Raw genomic sequence first — 24,110 nt, 5'->3', positions numbered from 1 at the left:
TTATAAAAATGCAATATATGCTGAATAATTCCAGTGTTCTTCCTCTTCAAAGAGAACCACTTCTTATAATCATCAATGAAACACTAGTTGTTTGGAGGTTTTTTTTGGCTTACTAGTTTTATTTTCTCCAGATCAGTCACTCCAATTTACCAGAACTTGTTACACTCAATGTGGACAGGAATTCTCCATTTATTAGAAATAAAGTCATCTTTTCTGGGACTCAGTTCACTCATGGAATTCAAATCCTTTTTGTTAAAAAAAAAAGGAAAAGAAAAAAGAGGAATTTTTTATAGCTTTTACCAAAAGGGTCTGAATTTTATGAATTAACTGAATCCCAGGAAACTCCTCTTCTTTTTCTAGATAGAATCATTATAAATGTTCAATATATATATTTGCTCTATGCATGAATGAATGAACAAATAAATGAAAAGCAAACTTTCCTCCTTTTGCTCATCCCCTAACTATGGCTATGCTCAACGTATCATCTGTGATCCTGTCAACATGAGTCAGTTTGTATCATCCTCTGGCTCAAAACTTTCCAATAGCTCCCACCTTGCCATGAGTAAATTCCCATCATTATTCTGACCTATAAAGCATAAAGAGGTTAAATCCTCATTTCTCCTCTGACTTCACCTCCTCTGTCCTACCTTCGTTCACTTTAATTTAGCCCTCAGCCTCTGGCAACCCACTATGCTCATCCCAGACAAGGGCCTTTGTACTGTGATTACTGTACTCTTTACACAAATGTTGCTCAGTTGTCAAATGCAAGCTATTCGCTTAAATGTAAACTTCCCAATGAAACATTCCCTGACCACACTATTTAAAAAGCATATATCCTCCATCACTCTCTTTGTTCTGTTTTATTTTTCTCCATAGTATTTATCACCATCTAACACTTCACAAACTTGCTTATTTCTTTTCACCGATCTCCTGTTTTTATAGATTATAATTTATATACACTCCAAGAGGGTGGAGTTTTTGTCTTCTATAGCCCTCATGCCTAAAACAGTAATACATAGTAGGTGTGCAACAAATTCTTTTGTATGAGTGAATGAATCTAACCAACTATCCTGACAGCTTTGAATATTCACATAGTTCTTTCTGTATATGAACCGATAACTATATATAGTTATTTTGACTTAAGCAATAATTTTAAAAAAAACACATTATTATTCAGGCAGTTCTTTTGGGGCACTTCATTTTCAGCCAAATAAACCAGCAAAGTGAATCATGACTAGAAGAGTCAGTAGTCAAATATATCCCACATCCTTTAATGAACTTTATTAAAGGTTTGTGCATAGACTCTAAAATTATTCAGTCTTCAGTTGAGGAAAACTTTCATTATCTTCAAACTAGTAAATAGTTATCATAAAGCTATCCACAACTTCTGCACTGGGATTGTCTATATATAATAATATCTGTCTCATTTCAACTCACATCACAATACTTATCTACATTCCATTCTTCTGAGATGCTAAAAGGGAAATCCACATGAAATTGTGGTTGCTCTTTACTACAATTGCAAATGATGTTTTGATTGTCATTGACTTCTATACGGAATGGCAAAATGGTGGTATTGGACACATAATAATCTGTCGGCATGGCATGACTGAGAAGAAATAAATAAGGATATCTTGAACCAAGAGCCTCTTTTCTATGTTTTAATATCTCACTTGTAGTGAGCCATCTTTCCAATTAGTGCTAAGTATGGCCCACAGGTGACCCAGTGATGAAATGTCTCTACATTCTTTTCAAAGCTTGTCAGTGAAATGAATTAACAAAAGGATGAGTGACATTTATAAATTAGTTTGGTTAAGTTCCAAGCATACCAAATTAAATAAGCTTTGCCAAGCTTGATTTATAGAGAGGACTGTTTGGTCTTTATGATAGCCAAAAGGAGAATCTTTAATTGCAAAATATATTTTATACAATTTCTATGGAAGACAAGATTTCTTTTATTTTCCAAACCTTCCGTTTTTCTTGAAATTATTAGTTAAACCAGACTTAAAGTTTCTTTATATGTCTACCTGACTCAGAGTCAGCAAAAATCAACAAATGTGCCAAAGGAATTTTGCGGCTTCAGTCAGGAGAAAATTATTGAATCTTTGATTCTTTACCATTATGCTATCATAATAAAAAAAAATGTTGTTTGAGGGCACCTGGGTGGCTCAATCATATAACAGTCTGGGTTGCCTCAGGACATGATCCCAGGGTTCTGGGACAAACCCCCATGTTGGGCTCCCTACTCAGTAGGGAGCCTGCTTCTCCCTTTCCTTCCTATTTGTCTCTCTCTCACTATCTCTGTCTCATAAATAAATAAATAAATAAATAAATAAATAAATAAATAAACAAATAAATAAAATCTTTTAAAAAAGTGGTATCTTGATTTATTCAAAGAATATTTATTATGCACCATTAGCTAGACATTGTTCCATATTTCCTGCTATTCAGGAGTTTATTCTTTAAATGCCCAAATCACCAAAATAATACATATAACTGAAAAGTCCATACTGCATGAACAGACTGTCTGGAAAATTCAGAAGATGCTATAATTCTCAAGGGCCAGGAGAAGAAAGAGGGTCTTTCTGAAAAGATGGTCATGGCAATCAGTTCTGCCAGGGAGTAAACAATGGCAATCAGTTCTGCCAGGGAGTAAACAGTTTGACTCAAATTCATTAAGGACAAAGTCCTGATAGCACCCCCTACCCTCTCTAAAGGCAGCGTGTTGTCTTTTGTCGTTTGCCTGATATGGTATAGGAAATCAAATGGAATATTTCAAGAGCATCTAGGGTAAGAAGATGCTGGGAAAAGACCAAATGGCATTGTAGGAGGACATAATTGTGTGTGTGTGTGTGTGTGTGTGTGTGTGTGTGTGTGCGCACCTGTGGGTATTTTTGTGTGTCAGTAAGCCCTAGGGTATGAACATCCAGGTATGTCAGCGACCACAGGACCGTGAGAGTGTAACCATTCCACCACCAACAGAATATTGCTGTGATCCTGGTCAGCAGGTCCAGGCACTGTGCCCACTTGATCCTACAGATAATCAAGAATCCATGCCTACAGGTTAGTCATTGTTGCCCAGCTGCAATGTGACGAGTATCATCCAGTAATCTATACTGTGCACAGCAGTGCTAAGTGGCACATGTGGGGTAATATGAAACTACTAAGGAGGTAGACAATATTGGATACAAGGGGATATGGCTGGCTAAACAGTTTTCCAACAATAAGAAATGACAGTTTCAGACTGACATGGCTCATTCACCACTTGCCCCAAACAAAGCAACCATGCCACCAACCCAAGTACTACTCCTATAAGCTGATCAGTATGTCTAGAAAAGCCATCCTCACTGAACATCTCCCAGTCTGCTGTTTCACCAAAAGTATCTCTTGATCTCATCTCACTAACTCTAACCTGCATGCTTATTTTAGAAATAAATACATGGGTGTTCATCTTCAGGAAGCCTCAAATCCAGTCCTCTTGCATGATCACAAGATAAACAAAGATAAAGTTATATGTCCGTGTGACTGGAAAAAGGGTGAGTTAATAATGTTTCCTGAAATTCTGTACATAGTGCCTCTTATTTATTTTTTAATCAAGAGGAAAAGAAATATATTTTGACTAGAGGAGTATGAGAGGAGATGTATGTTTTATTAAAATAAATTGTTCATAATCACTGAAGACCTCTACAATTTAGAGCTACACATTTCTATGACAAATGCAGTATACGGACATATTGCTAAATTATTGAGCAATATACAGGAAGACGTATTTATGTTTTATATACCTGGCGTGTGATTCAAGAGACACTAGAACAGCAAGAATGGCAAATGGCTTCATCTTGAATTATGACACTTCTCCTTTGATAGTGCTACTTTGAATGCTGAGCTAAGAAGGATTCTGATGTAATTAATGTCTTGAACCAGCTGACAAGGGTGACAAGATCTATGAGCAATGACAGTGGAAAAGGTTGAGGAGGCACATGTGTCAAATATTTGCTCTCCTGGTGCTAAATAGTATAAAATAAAGTCTAAACAAGAATCATAAACTATACCCCAAAACAACATCTTAATCTTCCCCTTAAAATCTGCTCAGTCTTATTTAGTTAAGTTCATGATAACTCCATCTACCCAGTTGTTCAAGCAAAACCTTTGGTATTATCCTTGTATTCTCTAGTTCTTTCATAACACAAATCCAATTCATTAGAAAATTCTATCGGCTCTATCTTTAAGACATATCCAGAATCCAACTGCTATTCATCACTCCTACCAGAACCACCTCATTCTAGGTCACTATCATCTCTTGTCTAGGTTACCAAGAGCCATTCCTAGCTATTTCTGTTTCTACTCTTGCTTTCTAGAGTCTATAATTCTCAGCACAATAACTGTATTAGTTTACTATTGTAGCTGAAACAAATTACCACAGAACTAGTGGCTTAAAACAACTATTTATTATCTTATAGTTTTCCATGGTCCAAAGTCCAGGAACAGTGTGGCTCAGCTGGTGGGTTCTCTGTTTCAGCCAAAATCAAGGTGTCAGCAGGGTTGTGCTCTTTTCTGGAGGTTTTAGGGAAAACCATGCTTCCACAATTGTTTGGATTGACAACAGGATTCAGTTCTATGACATATAAATCTGAGATTCCTATTTCCTTTCTGGTTTTTGGTTGGGTGTGGTTCTCAGCTTCCAGAAGCTGCCCATATGCCTTGGTTTATGGCTTTTTCTTCACCTTTGAAGCTACGAATAGTGACTGGCATCTCTCCTATACTTTCAATCTCTCCTCTGCCTTCCTCTCTCTTCTGCTACATCCCTTTGACTAACACCAGATGGAGAAATTTCTCTGTTTTAAGGTCTTAAGTGATTATATTGGACAAGTCCAGATAATCTGTGATGATCTTACTATCTTAAGGCCTATAATCTTAATTACATTTGCAAAGTCCCTTCACATTAGTACCTAGATAAGTACTAATTGAATAACGAGGGGAAAGGAACTTTGGAGAACAGGTTTAGAATTCTATTTACCATAGCAATTAAAGGAGCCTGTGAAAACATAAAGTAGATTATTCTTCTCCTCTGCTCTATACTGTATAGTAGGTTCTTATCCCGTGCAAAGTAATAGTTAAATTTCTTAGAATGGCCTACAAAAACCTACACAATCCTTTATTCCATTATCTATGACATTTTTTAAAGATTTATTTATTTATTTTAGAGTGAGAGAATGTGGGAGAGGAAGAGGGAGGGTGAAAGAGAGAAAGGGAGAGAGGAGGGGGGGGAGAATCTCAAGCAGACTCTGCACTGAGCACAGAGCCTGATGTGGGCTCAATCCCATGACCCTGAGATCATGATCTGAGCCAAAATCAAGAGTTGGCTGCTAACCAACTGAGCCACCCAGGCACCCCTATGACTCCTATGACTTCATTTCTTATTATCCCCAGTATTCATCTTTTCCTCTAAGAAGACATTTATTGAGTATCTTAGCCTTTTTGAAGAACTTTAATAGTCACATTAAGTATGCATACCTTTTATCTAAAGTACACTAATTTTTAAAAGTTTGTATAAACCAGTGTTTCTCTATCTCAGACTATTTACATTTTAAACCAGATAATTCTTTATTGCAGAGAGCTGTTCTGTATGTTACAGAATGTTTAGTACATCCCTGGCTTCTACTCACTAGATCTCATTAGCACACTCTAGTTGTGACAACCAAAATGTCTATAAAATGGGCAACGTCTTTAGAGTGGCAAATCCCACTGGTTCTAATTTCAGAACTTTTAAACAGTTTATATAAATATGTTATATTGAAATGGCAAAGCAGAAATGCTTGAAGTTTCTGTATTAATGAACAATCTTCATTCAATCAGAAACATGAATCAAACATAAGTTAAAAATGAAAACAAAGTATAAAAATGAAATGGGTGGGCTATAGCAATTACTAACATAGAAAATATAACTGGGCTGGTAAACAATACATGATCATCATAATCAGTCCTTTGTATAATAGATTAGCAAAATCTGTCTTTACATAAATGCCTGATATTAATATCCAATCTCCTGGTTTTAGGAAATCCATTTTCAATAAACTAAGGCTGCATGTTTAAGAAGTCTCTACTGAATATTTAAAATACATCATAAATAGATTTTAAAATAGATTTTAAATAAGAGCTTAATGCATGTCCTCTGGCATTCAGTGTAAGGTTAGTTACTACAGAACTCTAGGGTATTACAAGATTTGGGAAAATAAAACTCTAGTAAATGAATCTAAGTTATCCTCAAATGTTTTGGTGGAAAAATTATGTATGATGTAATGTTCACAAGCTATTTTTGATTTCTGGACAGGAACAAAAGTATCAGTTCAGAAAAGAGCAAAGTCAAGGGCATATTCTAGTAGCAGCAGCAGAAAAAGAGAAATCAAACCTTCAGATACAACTACCCACGATAATTGAAAAAGTTATCTCCAAGGTCATCAAAGAATGTATGTATCTTTAAATTAAAACACCATTAAAAGCACAAAGAAATGCTTCATTTTCGCCAGACAGTAAGCATATGAGTGAAGTTCAGAAATAAAAATTAAAAATCAATTACACAATTATCAATTATTAATATTTGTGAACAAAACAACTATGCCTAGAATATTATTAGAACTGGTATTTCTAATATTTAGCATTCTTTTAAAAATTTATTTATTTATTTATTTGAGAGAGAGAGAGAGAGAGCATGAAAGAGCATAAGTAGAGGGAGGGACAAACGGAGAAGTAACTTCTCTGCTGAGCAGGGAGCCTGATATGGGGCTCAGTCCTAGGATTGAGGTTTCAGAACCTGAGCTGAAGGCAGACACTCAACCGAGCCACCCATGAACCCAATATTTAACATTATTTCTAAAATGATTTAGTCTATATAGTCCATGTTTTCAGTTAGACAAAAAAAGATACCATTTTAATTGTTATTGTTTTATATTTAGAGATGTCTAGCATCCATAATTTTAGAGAGACCTTCTTTTGTCAATACCCAATCTGCCATTCAACCAACATTTCCTGAGAGTCTTCTCTATGCCAGGCGCTGTTCTTTTGCGTTAGTGAACAAGAGAGATCTGGCTCCTCAGGTCATGGATCTTGTGTTCCAGCAGAGGAAGAAGGCAAATAAACAAATTAGGAAATAATGAGTAATAAAACACTAGGCAGTGATAGCAATAAGGATGAAAGGATAGAAAGAGCTTGAGACACTGTTAGATCAAGTTGTTGGGCAGGACTCCCAGACAGAGTGATTCCCAGGCTTAAAGGACAAAAATATTTCTCACATTCTGGGAAAAAGAAATAACCTTCAGGCTGTGTAAAATTAAGCACTCCTTAGCAGCAAGCTGAAGTGCAAGGCATGGTGTTTCTCCCTAGAATCATGGAAAGGAACAAAGTAAAAATAAACCAGAAGAGGCCACAGGTTCTGCTTATTAGCATGTCAGCAGTTGCCATAATCTTACATACATCCTAGAAATATGACACTTTTATGACCTTGGTGATTCTTCAGGCAGAAACGAGTCCTGTGATTTCTAAATTAAAAGTGCAAAGTTCCAATCAAATGGACAAGTTCAAGTTTCTGTGGAAAGGAATTCAAAATTCCAAAATAGAAAAAAATTGGTAATCAAATACCCAACAAAAGTTCAGAAGACTCTAAGATCAAAAAGAAAGATGTGGTTGAAGTCAAAGAAATAACTGAAATGTTTATATGTCCTGGAGTCAAGGGGAGAGGTGTTAAGGAAATGCCCAAATCCAGAAGTTCATGATTGTCTTGCAATTTTGAAGAACATACTGATTTCTTTTTTTTTTTTAATTTTTTTTTTAATTTTTTATTTATTTATGATAGGCACACAGTGAGAGAGAGAGAGAGGCAGAGACACAGGCAGAGGGAGAAGCAGGCTCCATGCACCGGAAGCCTGACGTGGGATTCGATCCCGGGTCTCCAGGATCGCGCCCTGGGCCAAAGGCAGGCGCCAAACCGCTGCGCCACCCAGGGATCCCAAGAACATACTGATTTCAAATATGCTGTCTGATTTTCTTCAGAGGCAAACTAGTATCTGCCAGAACATGAATACTGAACTTGAGCTTGAAAACTTTTTCTATAAAAATGAATCTAATATTCATGCGTGGGAACCCACCTTTTATTTTGTAGAAAGATACCACAATCAGCTCTTATTCTTGAAAACCACAGGACTCTAAACATACCCATTCTCTATCTTTTTTAAAGATTTTATTTTATTTTATTTTTTAAGATTTTATTTTAAAGTAATCTCTATGCCCAATATAGGCTTTCAATTCTCAACCTCAAGATCAAGAGTCACATGCTCTACCAACAAAGCCACCCACGCACCCCTGCCCACTCTTTCTATCCTGATTTGGGAATATGAGTGAGTCCCATGGTAGGGGCTAGAAAAAGCTGAAACTAAGAATGAGGTAGGCGTAAAGGTCATGGGATAAGGTAAAGAAGATGACTTTCTGTTGTTATCTTCAAAGATACCTTAAAAAATCTCTCCAAATTAAAGATCTCCAGTTCTTTGCCCCATTATAATTTATTTATGGCATATACCACTTACCTTCTCCAAATTTCACTCCTAGGCATTTATTAACCCCCAGTAATTTCTTTATCAAATTAATTATCAACATTAAGTTTTTACCATTGTCAATTATTAAATGTGTATTTTTATTTTTTAAAATTTATTTTTAAATGTGTATTTTTAAAATCAGTAATATAATCAGGCTATTTTCCATGTTTCCTACTTTCCATTAAAATTCTTAAGCATTTCTGTGGACTCTGATGGACCTGCATAAATATGATCAAAGGAAAAATTAGATTAAAAAACACAATCTGTTGGTTTAAAATAAAAACCCAAAAGTAGAATGAATAAAATATTGGCATTTAGTTACTCCAAATACATTGCCAAATCATTTGTAAATGCCCGTGAATACTTGTAATACACATTGTTTTTTAAAGTTACTCATTGAGAAGTTTTTTCTATTTTCAGTAATAGAGGACTGCCACATGGTTCAAAAGCAAACAAGACCTATAACAAAGCATAAGGGTTTGTCCTTATTGTGAATATATGTATTTAAAAGTGGTGATAGTGATCTCTAGGGTGATATATGAATAATTTCCACTTGGTAGATGTGTTAAATTTGTCAAGATGTCAGAAGATCATTGAGGAAAGAAGGAAATAATAACTTGTTATGTTAATAAAAACTTAACTGGCACAGTGATTCTTAAAATAGAACATTTTTCCTCCTCACTGTTAAGATGAGAATTCAGGCATAACTAAGTATTTGCAATCAAACGCCATACCTGTATATTGAAAAAAGTTAGTATTGACACTTTAAGTATAAAATGACAGAGTGATTTGTTTTGTTACCAGGGATTTGATAAATTGCAGTTTAGCATGAGTAATTCCTATAAGCATATATAAATGAAGTGTGGATAAAAATATTGTTTAGGGAATTTTGTATTTGTGTCTATTAATTGCCTGAGTTTTCAAGGATGACTGATGCATTATAATTCAAACTTCAAATGCCCTTCAAATTAACAGCCTGTACGTGAATTTAAATCCTTACAAAGAAATAGCACTGGAAGCTCTACTTTCTATTTTGAGGGTATCTAGAAATATAAATCAGTCTTTTTATTTTTAAGCTTAAACTGTCTACTGACCATCAAGCTTTATATGCATCTGGAATATTTTTTCTAAAAAAAAAACAAAAACCACAACAGTTTGTTTAATGGGTATACTTTCAAGGTTAAAGAGAAAAAAGGAAGTTAAAAGTCCTATTCCAAACTTTCAAAAATTCACTTTATCAAAATCAAACAGTAGTAAAATGAATGAATAAGTGTTTCCTGCTCTCTTCTTAGTACCAGCACATTTTAGAATGCATGGCAAGGAGATCTTCTCAGTGATTCGACTCAATCTTGATTATTTAAATGAATAATCAACTCAAAACCCACCTAGTTTTTACCTTGGAACAATCCTTTTTCCAAGTCTCCTAATATTTCCTGGCTCACTGAATGAGGAGTGGTGATTTTAAAGATATTTTTGATAGCTTTTTTTTTTTTTTACCTGTTTTTGTGATTTCATTTCCATTTCCAGACAAAATAGGGGAGTGCTAAAAATAACAAACGTGACTAATTCTCAATTACCTGCAATAAAGAGAAGGCAAATGGAGACCCGGCATGATGGAATAAATTACATCCACTGATAGCTTAAAAATCCAATTTTAACCATTACTTTCAACTTCCCTCTTATTAACAAATAAAATTGGATTTCTCTAAATTCCATTTCCTCTTCCTTCATCTGAAAAATCCCCTGATGGAGTTGCTGGCATGAAGATAAATGTCCCAAAGATTTGTAAATGGAGACAAAAAAGTAGCAAAAAATATGGGTCATTTATATATTTAATATCTCACTCCAAATAAAGAAAATTAGAAAAAAATAACTTAATTTTCTTAAACATTATTTCAAAGTACTTAACCCACTCACTTCAAAGTCAAATTTTAAATGGGCACTAGGATTGGAAAAACATAGAGGATACTAATATTCCTCTGAACTTTAAAAACACAGGCTTTTGTATATACTTAATAATACAGAACTGTATCTTCATAAATGGCTGCAAAATAATTTTTAAAATTCACAAATAGGAACACAGTCATTTAAAATATGAATCTCCTATTTCATTAAACTCATTCAGTCAAATTCACTGTAATTCATTAAATTCATTATAATTCATTAAATTTCATTAAATTCATTGAAATATGAATCTCACAACAAAATACTGTGAGAAAATGTGGATTTTGCACAGAATGTTGATCTAGAAATCATGAATTTTGAGGCACGATTAACCTTCTAATTACCTTGCACCAATCATTTGATTTGGCCATAGATTCCTCATTTGTGTAATGAAGAAGAAAATGAGGATGTTGAGAAGCACATGATCTCCAAATTCTATTCTAGATTTGATTTCTTAATCTAACAAGGAAATATAAGCTGTAAGCAAAAAATCTTAGAAGAAAACATAATTTTTATTAGTTGACAATCTGTGCCTGACATCTGTGTTATACTTAAACATTTTCTTTTATCCTTTAAAATTGAGTGCTTACTGGATAGATGGAGAGATAGTGTATACATATGTAATAAAGCAAACATATGAAAATAATAATTATTAGATTTATGTGGCATATATATTTATATGAGTGTTCACTGTACATTTTTTTCAACTTTTCTGCCTGAAACTTTTCATAATAAAATTTCGGAAATAAAAATCAGAATTCTCTGAGAAATTCTCTACAAGTAAATTTAAGGTAATATTAGAGGAGAATTAAATACTACATTAATTGATCTTCTCTGAGCATATCAAGTGTTTTGAGTATGTGAACTACTAGAACCTTTAATATGGGAACAAAGGCAAAAGAAAAAAAAAAAAGATTAAATCTCCTTATTGCCTACAGCCCTGTGACAAGTCCTTGAAACAGGTAGAGTGACCTTCCTCTGCAAGCTCAACTGTCTTGATGTTGACACTTTGCTGAGGGCAAAAGGCAATTTTAGCCTGACCCCAGGGTCCTGTGAGTCTACTTTAACATATAAAAATTCTTTTGGGAACTTCTTTTGTCTCGACTTGCTAAGATACATGTTAGCAATCATCCTCTAGGCATATGGCCCAATGATATACATGTAAAGGGTTTCATGACTCAGAGTTTACTAAACAGTAATAAATGACCTTTTCCTAATGATTGCTAGTCCCCTTAAGGTTCTGGAAACCCTGTTTCCAAAATATCCTGGAGGCTTGTGCTGTCCCTAACCCCCTCCCAACTTGACAGTATATAATCAATCACCTGTCACAACTCCAGTGCAGCTCTTTCTGCCCACTGGTCCTATGCTTTAATAAAACCACCATTTTGCCCCAAAGACTTCTCAAGAATTTTTTCTTGGCTCTTGGCTCCAAATTCTAACATTTCTTACATTACCTTCACACATTGCTGGTAGGAATATAAAATGGAACAACCACTTCAGGAAACAGTTTGGCATTATCTTAAAAATTTAAACATTTAACATTACATTTACATTTAACTACTGTGTAACTCAACTATTCCTATCCCAGGTATTCACCCTAGGAAATAAAAGAAAACATATTTGACACAAGGATAGCAGCTCTACACATAAGAGCCAAACACCAGAGAAAACACAAATATCTATTAACATGTGATGGGTAAACAGTTTACTGAAAGGAATATTCATCAGCAATAAAAAGGAATGAGGTATTTATACATGTAGCAATACAAATGAACTTCAAAATCATTATGCTGAGGGAAAAAGGCTAGGCAAATGTACATATTCTATGTCTGCAGAAAATTCAAACTAATCTACAGAGACAGAAAGCATATCAGTGGTTGCCATTGGGCAGGGTGAAGGAGAAGAAAGGATGGATTACAAAAAGGCACAAAGAAGCTTTGGAGGATGATAGAAACATTTATTACCGAGGATGCATATGTTGAGAATTGCCAAGTTTTGCACTCTAAATATGTGTACTTCAATGGACTTCCACTAGACCAAAATTATAAAAAATGGCATAGGTTGGGCTTTTCAATACCATTAGAAGCATTATACAGTAATGTGAAGGACTTTATAATAAAAAAATGATATGCACAGGGCTTTCCTTGTGTAGAATGTCTATCTAATGGGCATCATTTCCAAATAACCTTCATGGGCATGGGTCTTATTAGGTATGCCAGTTTTGGGCTTTTGTGGTTGTGCAATTTGAGTCCTCACAGAGGATTCCATCCATTCCAGGCTTGTTTAATGCCCTGCTGTTTCCATCTCAAAATTCTTCATAATTTTTATTTTTATTTATTTTTAAAGATTTACTTATTTATTATTTGGTGTGAGGGGGGAGGGCAGAGGGAGAGAAAGAGAGGGAATCTCAAGCAGACTTCCAGCTGACATAGGGCCTGATATGGTACTCAATCCGAAGATGCCAAGATCATAACCTGAGTGGAAATCAAGAGTGCAATGCTTAACCAACTGAGCCACCCAGATGCCCCTCTTCATAATTTTTAAACAAGAGGCTTCTCATTGTCATTTGCCACTTGCACTTGGCCAATTATGTAGCCAGTTCAGTCCCAGATCATGGAATCTTCATGGAGGCAACTAAAAGAACGAAGCCACTTGCTAATAAAGAGTACATCTGTACTCAAGGCATCTGTATCCATGTTTTAGAAATTCTACAAGGGACAAGATACGGGAAATTAGATGGCACAGTGTGGATTTTTTTTTTTGTATCATTGGCAGAATAGAGTGTTGACCCAAAGTACATGCTAAACATAGACTTTCCTGATGAAACCAGGAAAGAAGAACTATTTGAGTTCTCAAAAGTTAATGAGAAATTTTTAGTCGGTCAGATTTCTTTTACTTTTTTTCTTTCTGTATCAGGATATAAATTATACCTCATTCCCTGATATGTGCTCAGTAGTTATAGGCCATCTCTAAGAGTTATTTGAGCGTGATGACGTACATGTTATTTGCTATGGGGCTCTGCAGAGACAAACATGTTAAACCATCTTCCACAGATGTTTATTACACCACAATTGCAGAGACAGCCATGCACTGTACTAAATTTCCAAATATAAAGCAGAAACAGAGAACGATTGTAAGCGTACTGATGTTATTCAATCTCCTCCCTCCTTTTTTTTTTTTTTTTTTTTTTTTTTAACCAACAGACGTGATGAACATCAACAAAGTGATCCCTGCACTGTCAACAAGTGGAGCTAATTAATAATGTATCCCTAAGGTAACTTGCTGGGATTTCTTTGTGAAACAAAAGCTTACCTTCTCTGTTTCCTTCTCCCACTTTAAAAGCTTCAGGCTTTTGCATATTACTGAGTAGAGGCCAAGAAAAAGCCCTTGCCTTAGCTACAGAAACTGAGAAGAAAAATAACAAGTCCTGGGTCACTTGCTTGATGTCTTATAGCTAGATGCAGCTGCCTTTTACAGCCTGTTTATTAAAAAAAAAGTTATGAGACTTTGCTGAGCTATGAAACGTCTTGTTCACCACAGAAAAAATAGACAAAAATTCAGGACCTGAAAGCAAAAAGTAGGTGAGGAGGTGTTTGCCTTAGTAACTATGAATTGGGCTTGCAGGATGGGTAGATGTATAATAATGGTTATCATACTGCATATTTCAGCTCATAGGCAAATTGTTCATATCATTGAAGAGACTACTGTAAACACATTATTAGAGGTTCGAATCAGAACTCAGAGGATGGAGGATGCGATATGTCAACAAGCACAGTAAATTATTGTAAAAGAGTCATGTCAAGTGGCCTGAGCATTTCACCAAAATGAGTTTTATGCCTTAAATACTGACAATATGTTCCATCCATGGTACAAGGATGACCCTGAGCTGATTATTGGTTGGTTGACTGCCTGAGGAGTATCTCATCTCAAAATTTGCATTAGCACACAGCTCAAGAAATTTGACTCTGTCCTGGATTATCCTAGATCCAGAGTCTAAGGCAAACCAACAAAATTACTAGACTAACTCAGGGATTCCAGGTTCCAAGCCAGGATTCCTCAGCCTTATTCAGTCATGACCTTCAGGCTCAGATGATCACCAAATATCTCATATCATGATTTCAATTGCTGTAGTCACTTTTAAAACCCATTTCAGTGAATACTCTATAAATTTAAAATAATATAGATTAACTGAAATCCTTAACTCAAGTTAAATGTGGCCACACTGCTGAAGTGGACATTATTCATATTTTCATCTTTGTCACTGAGTTTTGGCAGTCACTCTTTTCAAACTTTACTTTTATCACATTGAGTTTTATCCCACAATCTTGAAGTGCATACACTATCTCTCTCCCCCAACTCCAACAAAAAAAAAGCAAAGGAGGAAAAGATGTAGAATTAAATTTGCCTTCCTAAAAGGCAGGAACTGTTCATCCTACCTAGGTATAAGGCTATAATAGAAGTCTGCTTAGCTATCTTTCTGGTAAGATCACAGAGAGGGAAAAAAATTTCAGAATGCCAGAATAATAAAGTCCTTAGAAGAAAGCTATTCTAAGTCCTGCTTCTACTCTAAAGGCAAAGATTTTCATTTTCACAATAATACTATTTTGTGGAATAGGAGTGCAAGTGAGAAAAATACATACTTAAAAAAGCAAGCACATAATAACATAATTTTACATTTATTTGGAAAAGGGCAATGTCCTAATAAAATCTCTATTTTTTTATACTGACCCCACCTTGGTGTTGTCTATACCAGTTTCTCAGCCTTGGCACTGTTGTTATTTTGAGCCAGATAATTATTTGTCTTGTACATTCCAGAGCATTTAGCAGCATCCCTGGTCTCTACTTACTATATGCCAGCAGCAGCAATCCATAATCCATGACTCATGACAATTAGAAATGTCCCCAGACATTGCCAAGTGGCTCCTTGGGGGAGCAAAATCACTCCTGGTTGAGAGAACCACTGCCTAAATGATACTGCCTAGAATAACAAATGTCATAGTCTCCTCACACAGGCTCTCTGTATATAGTGTTTTCTCTTCCTGGCTTGATCTTCTTCAGACACACACACACACACACACACACACACACACACACCTCTTTCAGATTTTTAAAAATGACTTTTTAAGGGAAATGTTAAAATTTAAAAGCTATATTTCCTTATTTGAATTCAGCCAATATTTACTAAACACTATATGCAGAGCAGTGTGCTATTCATTAAATAAGTTATAAAAGTGAATAAGGAAAATTCTCTTCCAAAAAGGGTTTGCAATCTATTAAAGAGGGATTCAAATTACTGGAACACATTGCAAAGTAAATTAGCACCATAAGAGGGGAAAGATGGTGAGGAAATTAAAAGAAGATATGACACTTAGGCTATTGCTCAAACAATCTCCTCAGGGCTCCTTGTAGAGTACTGTGCCCCAGCCCTGCCCTGCTTCTTGAGGACATATTTAAAAACTTCTGAATATAAATCTATCTCCCCAAACCACCTTCTCATTTTTAGGAGTGTTAAGAGACATAGAAGCACCACAGATTTCCCTCAAGTGACAATAAATTTTTGAGTACCTAGGTGGCTCAGTCGGTCACATGTCCGCCTTCTTTTGGCTCAGATCATGATCCCAGGGTCCTAGGATGGAGCTACACAGGGCTCCCTTCTCAGCGGGAAGTGTGCTTCTTCCTTTGCCGACCGCTTCCCCTGTTTGTGCGCTCTCTCTCTCTCTCTGTCAAATAAATAAAGAAAAGCTTTACAAAAATTTTAAAATGTGACATTAAATTTCAAGGCACTTAATCAGAGGTGTGTGGTTATTCATCACTATTCAATGTTAATACTCTTACCTCACGTTCCCTGCAGATGACTATTTGCTCTTCACAGAACTTTGGTAATTAACTGAGAGAATTACTAACTTCATTCTGTGGGAAAGAACTAAAGACCCAGAAAAACTCAGACTTTTTTTTTAAGACTGCTGTGAGAATTAACTTACATTCTCCTTTAAAAACCTAATATTGTCAGCTTAAAGGTGGATTAAAAGTTATATTCTTAAAAAAAAAGTTATATTCTAATGAGTTTTTTATTGAAAGATTTATTTTTTTAAGATTTTTTAAAATTTTTATTTATTTATGATAGTCACACAGAGAGAGAGAGAGAGGCAGAGACATAGGCAGAGGGAGAAGCAGGCTCCCTGCAGGGAGCCCAATGTGGGACTCCATCATATATTATATTCTATTACATTATATTACATTATATTATATTATATTATTATCATATTATTATCATATTATTATATTATATTATATTATATTATATTATATTATATTACATTACATTACATTACATTACATTATATTAAGGACCCCGGGATCATGGCCTGAGCCACAGGCAGATGCTCAACCACTGAACCACCCAGGTACCTCTAAATATTTTATTTATTTATTTGGGAGAGAGAATGAGAGAAAGCACAAGCAGGGGGGAGGAGCAGAGGGAGAGGGAGAAGCAGACTCCCCACTGAGCAGGGAGCCCAGTTTTGGACTGTATGAGTTAATTTAATGGTGGGGCAAGTATAGTGGAGAAATGCAATAGCTCCCAACCTGTTGACCTTATACCAAGTCACAGAGCGGCAGGATGTAGAATATTTTGATAGGAAAATCATCAGAAAAGACGACAACCTCATCCATGTAATAATCATGGATAATGAGATCAGGGGCAGTGGGTTAACTGCAGGCTTCTTTGGTATTTTGATAGCGTTCAAGAAGGTATTTAAAAAAACTTTTCTAAATTTTGAAATAATTTTGGCTTATGGAAAAGTTGCAAAAATAGTACAGAGTTCTCACATCACACAGTCTGCCTTAATGTTAACATTTAATATAATTTTGAATAATTGTGTGAATTAATATTGATAGAATACCATTAAACTACAGACATTATTTGCATTTCTTTTGTTTTCTCTCTATTGTTTTTTTGTCTGGACCAGGATCCTACCTTGCTTCTAGTTGTCATGCCTTCTTAATGTCCTCAAACTTGTCACAGCTCCTTAGTCTTGGTCTTTCATGACCATAACATGATTGAAAAACATTAATCAGTTATTTTCTCCCTTAAAAATATCCCTTAATTTTGGTTTCTCTTATGTTTTCTCATGATTATATTAAGGACACTCTTTTTTGGCAAGAATACCACAAAAATAAAGTAATTACTTTCTCAGAACATCATATTTGAAAAAATAAGTAAATGACAATACATCTCATTACTTATGATCAATATTGTATCTGCCCAGATTTGTCTGCTATAAAATTAGTAGAACCTTCAGAAGAAACACTGCCCTATGAACACATTAGTTTTAGCCAGTGAACCCATTTTGAACTTCTGACTCTCAGAACCATAAAAAATTTTTTTTGCATTGTTTTAGACTACTGAGTTTGTGGTAATTTGTTATATCATCAATAGGAAACTGATACAGTACCCTATTATTCGTTAAAATAAAGATATCCAGTTTGTTAGATATCAGAAGAAAAGGTATTTGTATTAATCAGAGTTTATGTCCTTTGAAAAATAATTTGACCTAACACTCTGGAAAACGAAGAAGCTCTAATTCCATAGACCACAGTAGGCTGGAAACTACAGACTTTGGATCTGAAAATGTCAGCATTTACATTTGCTTTTAATTCTATGATTAGCCTGCTCCAGAATCAACAGAGCCATAGTACCTCCTCAAAGACATAAAAATCAGGAAAAACTTTTCAACTCAGTTGGGTAAATTAATGAAGTAGAGAGTACATGAAGTGAAACCCAGATTTCATTGTAATGAAGAAATTTTAGAAAACCATTCAAGGTTATCTAACTAAATTCTTTGGCTTGAATTTAACTGAATAACATCTTCCACATATAATTTATTTTTTCTGCAACCAAATATATGTGTTTGCATGCATGCATGTGCCTACATACGTATATATTCATAGGTGATTAAATACGGAGTTAATGAGGTTTTTTAAAAAAATTTTATTTATTCATTTATTTGAGAGAGGGAGTAGGAGGGGTAGGAACAGAGGGAGAGGGACAGATTCTGCCCTGAGTGGGGCTCAATCCCACAACTCTGAGATCATGACCTAAGCCAAAATCAAGAATTGGAGGATTAATTTACTAAGCCACCCAGGCACCCCTGGAGATAATGTTTTAATTTCATTAAAACAATAGGTATTGGGGATCCCTGGGTGGCTCAGTGGTTTAGCACCTGCCTTTGGCCATGGTGTGATCCTGGAGTCCCTGGATTGAGTCCTGCATCAGGCTCCTGGCATAGAGCCTGCTTCTGCCCCTCTCTCTCTCTCTCTCTCTCTTTCTCTATCATGAATAAATAAATAAAATCTTAAAAAATAAAAAAAACAATAAGTATTACATAAGTATTTTCTGTTGATGGGAAACATGATGTCGATAACAATGAGAAAAATATTCACATTATTCTTATTTTTTTCCCCTTGGACCACTGTAGCCATTCTTTAATATCAATTTGATCTTCTCTGGGTTCATTTTTCAAAATATCGACTTTTTTTAACTTCAGCTTTATCGAGATATAATTGACATATAATCTTGTGTAGGTTTAACATGTACAATGTGATAATTTGATACATATATATATTGCAAAATGATTATCACAATAAAGTTAGTTAACACATTCATCACTTCACAGAGTTATCCTGTGTGTGTGTGGTGAGAACATTTAAGGTCTACTCTCTTAGCAACTTTCAAGTATACAACACAGTATTATTAACTACAGTTACTTGAAAATCAAGCGCTTATTCATCTTATAACATAAAAATGAAAATTTGAATAATTTTATCAACATCTCCCTATTTCCCCCATACCCCAGACCCTGGCAATCACCAATCTACTCTCTATTTCTATAAGCTTGGCTTTTAAGATTCCACATATAAGTGATACCAGGTAGTTTTTATCTTTCTGTGTCTGACTTATTTTACTTAGCAACTGACTATGTTATCCATGTTATCACAAATAGCAGGATTTCCTAAATTTTTGTAGCTAAGAAATACTCTATCATAAATGCATGCATATTATACCTATATATATATACACACACACACACACACACACACACACACACATATGTATATATACATATCACATATGTTTTTATCCATTCATCCTCCAACAGACATTTAGGTTGTTTCCAAGTCTTGGTTATTATGAATAATGCTGCAGTGAACATGGGAATGAAGATATCTCATCAAATTTCATTTCCTTCTGGGATATATACCCAGAACTGGGATTGTTGAATCATAAGGTAGTCCCATTTTTAATTTCTTGAGAAACCTTCACACTGTTTTCTATAGTTGCTAAACTAATTTATACATCCGCCAACAGTGCATGAGAATTCCTTTTTCTCTACCACACTATTCTTAAACATTTCATAAATTTTTCCCTTTTCTTGGATATTAATTGAAAAAGTCATATACTTCTGTGGTTACAGGAGTACTGTTTTCACTTTGGATATATCCTTTATAATCTTACTTTTGCTGTTCTTCTTGACTGGGGCATAAAATTAAAGCTTGAATTTATTCTCTTGACTATTTCTGATAAAAAATAAATCATTACTCTTTTAAGTTTACAATTTTTAATTGTTGCTATTAGGTATCTAGATTTTGAAAGTACTCCCAAGCAGTTATCCTCATTTTGGTAAAATAAATTTAATTTCAGTAATACTGCTTAAATTTAGAAAATTCTAAAGGATGTCTTTTGGTATTGAATGAAATATAGTTTCTTTACATTGACTTAATTCATTTCAATTTATTTCCTTAAAAAAAAAATCTGCAGTGCAAAACAGAAGCTAAAATAAGACCAGATGATAAAGGTGATGATTCAGATAAATCTTTTAAATCCTACTTCATTTAGAACATTATCAAATCAAGAAACACTCTTATTTTTTCCTTAGTTCCTAAAATACAATTGGGAAAACAAGAATTTCTTATCAATTTTGGAGAACTCAAATGAATATCCTTATTTTCTAAAAATATATTTTGCTTCTCAGAACACAATGCAAGAAAGATTTTGTTTGCAACCTTTATATTATCATATATAAAAATGATCATAAAAATTTATATTAATTTCTGTTATCAGTTATGGAATAAAACATTTTTGAGTGATAAACATAACCAATATGTAAAAATAAACAATAAGATACGGAGAAGATAGCTGGAAGTGTTATTAAGCTTTTGGCTAGACTTTGCTTAGGGCAACACAGGCCAAGAATGGTAATAATAAACTGTACTAAGGCAGCCCAACATGTCAGGCTGAAGCCTGATGAATGAGATGGAAACACAAGGCACCACTGAGCATGCTTTGCTTACACTGATTTAAGTGTAAGAGATGAAACTTAGAAAAGTAAAGCTTTCCCTTAGGCAGGGAAAGAGATGCATGAGTGCTTCTCCAGGGGATGGGCAGCTGCCAGTCTAGAAAACAAGCTAACTAGTGTACCAGTCACAGCCAAGAAAGCCAGGAAGCTTTGCCAGGCAGGCAAGGATGATTAATATTCAACCATTTATTCACCCACCGGGACACATTCACACTTCAGATAGCAAAAGTTGAACACAAAAAGCAATTTTTTTTCCCTTTGCAGTCTTTTGTGATGGCTTGATTGTTAACTAGCTTGCTTAGTGATCATGGTGATCAAATTACTCATATTGTCATCACTTTATTTATCCTCTCATATTCTGGAAATATACCATTGAATTGTTGGTGATTTGTTTCCTGTTAAATATTCTATATTCTACGCTGAAATTTTTAGAACCTTGTAGTGCCTTCACATGCTTCTTGGTCTAAATTACCTTAGAAAATTAACAGGAAGCACAGCTCTCTTAGAAGCTCAGGGACACTTTATATTTCCCAACATCAATGAGAAAACTGGTACCCAAAAACATAGCTACAAATTCAGGAGGTTAAGCAAAGGTGATAGGGGACCTTCACTTATTTGTTATGCTACCCTTCCTGTGTCTTATTTGCTTAACATTGCTCTATTGTTATTAGAACCCCTACAGTTAGGTAGAAATAAATCATAATTAACATTAAATACTTAACCTTTTGGGGAAGAAGATGCCTAGGTGAGTCTGGCACAGATTAAGCCTTCCATGAGAGTCTAATTAGAGTATTACTTATTCTCTAGCTACGACTTGCAATTATTCAACATAATCTTTGATCATCAGCTTATTTCAACATCTAAAAATACTAAGGTACAGTTAGGAGAGGTCTTTTTGAGATTAGCTCCTATACTTCCCTGAAACAATTAGGGAAGTAAAATAAGGAAAAACCAAGATTGTCTTCCTTGGATGATTTAGAACATAAAATGCCTACCTCTATTTCTGTAGCACAATTCTTTTACTGAAGTTCATGATATGATAAGATTCACAAGACTTAGGAAATTATATCCAGACTACTTTTATGAATAACTGTGTACTTAAAACTTCTGTGTCCTTTGTAACATCTGGGAAATGTTGCAAGAATTTTTAGAATTCTTTGAATCCACTAGTCTATAAAATGCACAGAATGTAATAAGATCCAATAAAAATATACCAGTAGCAGTCAGAAAGAGTAGTTACAACTTTATGCCTTAAATCATAAAATATAGTTACCAAAACAAGGAACGGAAGGTTCTGGGTTTGCATAGCGCTCAATTCCTTCCACTGCTCCCATCCCTGCCAAAACAGACTGAAAAAAATAAGTGAAAAACATACTCATTAATATCTTCCAACTTTCTGAATTTGGAGGAAAAATGGTTAATAATGAGAAAGGTCAAGGGGCAAGATTTCATGCTTAGAAGCTCTGACATACCACTTTGTGAACTATAGCAGAGATAAGAGGAGTAACTAGGGCTTCCTATTCTCCAGGACATTGTACTATCAGAGAAAGAGATGAGGAAGGTTATATAGGGACCAATGATTAATACTTTTCTTTTTCTTTTTTTTAAAGATTTTATGTATTTATTCATGAGTGACACAGAAAGAGAGGCAGAGACACAGCCAGAGGGAAAAGCAGGCTCCTCACAGGGGGCCTGATGTGGAACTCGATCCCTGGACCGAGATCACGCCCTGAGCCAAAGGCAGATAGTCAACTGCTGAGCCACCCGGGCGTCCTACACCTTTCTATTTCTTAATCAGATTCTGAATCTGTCAAAAAATAAGGCAAAAGAATCAGTCTATGGAAACAAAAAGTTATCCCTGCTAGTGATAAAATGGCATAGGAGGATGTAGCAAGAGTTGCAAGGTAGTGAGCAGGCTTCCTAATTCTAGGATATTGATTTAGATTCACTAGCCCATGCAATAACAACCAGAGTTGAAAATCTGAAGACTTCCCCCTGTGAAGTCTCACCCTTGTAAAAGTTAACAGGATCTAAGAGCAGACCAGTGCTCATGCTTCTTATAAGTACCTTGGTTCCCAAAAGGAAAGAGTGACTTGTCTACATGCATGTCTATTTCTGTGGCCCAAATACCAAGCAAAACTCCTTCCAGCTCATTTCCAAAAGTAGTGGATAAAGGTGGTCTACTTAGAGGAAATGTTCTCTTGGTAAAAGCTAGAGAATTGAGGACTAAGCTCCCTTCCAACTAAGATTATTCTCCTGTCTGCACAGAGTGGGTTCTGCTAACAGAAAAGTAATTGAGTCTTAGAAGAAAGATCAAAGTCTCAGATAAACCCAGCCTCATCCCAGCTCTCTTTATAGACCCCAGAAATGCCAGGTCTCAAGAAAAGGAACAGAAAAAAGTGGTGAGTGGAGTAAGGAAAGGCAGATTGGTCCCAAATAATGTAAGTATCAAAGGAACATCTCCCACATTTCATTAGAACAAATAAAATGTTTGCATAAATATGCCTGTATCAGAGAGATAATTGAAAAGTAACTTTTGCAAACATACTATAAACACACGTGAATGAAAGAATGAACCAAGAATGAAAGAAAAACAACAAATGCAGAAGAGAGACAACGAACTCTGCACAGGAAAAAGTATCATCTAAGAAATAAAAGCAGCAATACGTAAGTGGAGAAACACCAAAAAATTGACATAATATAAAAAGAGCTCAAAATTGTATAATTAAAAACTCCAAATTAGATGAAAACATATGGACACATATGAAAACATCCAGGACTTAAGGAAACAAATACAGAAATAAATAGTTTCATTACAAATATATTGCCTAAGTTAAAAAGAAAGTGATGAGTAGAATAGATATGGATAAATAAGAAAAGATTTAACAGAACCATAATGTGTAGGAAAAAAAAAGTCAAGAATAAATAAATGACCAATGAGAGGTGAAAATTAAAGCAGGCAAAAAATGATTCAACATAAAGATAATATCTTTCAAATAATGATTATAAGGAAAATGGATCTGAAATATAGGAAGAAGAAATGACTAGACAGATTAAGAATATACAATATCTCCCCAGAATCCTGATAAAAACAAGTATGTAAATTATAGCTAACTATTGAACTATAAAGATAAAAAAGGTGGAAGCAATTCAAGATGGCAGCAGAGACCCTGGAGTCACTTCCTTCTACGGATACATCAAATTTACAGCTACATTCAGGGCAATT

The 24,110-nt window shown here is 34.9% G+C and overlaps 1 pseudogene; it reads left to right on the top strand.

Annotated features, from left to right (window-relative positions):
* The first annotated feature begins 2,918 nt into the window (after positions 1-2,918).
* LOC119877416 overlaps positions 2,919-24,110 on the top strand; it is a 41,968-nt pseudogene continuing 20,776 nt past the window's right edge.

Source organism: Canis lupus, chromosome 22 (genome assembly GCF_011100685.1).
Source record: "Canis lupus familiaris isolate Mischka breed German Shepherd chromosome 22, alternate assembly UU_Cfam_GSD_1.0, whole genome shotgun sequence".
Taxonomy (NCBI): domain Eukaryota; kingdom Metazoa; phylum Chordata; class Mammalia; order Carnivora; family Canidae; genus Canis; species Canis lupus.
Note: the sequence above shows the minus strand (reverse complement) of the source record. Positions and strands in the feature narration are given on the sequence as shown.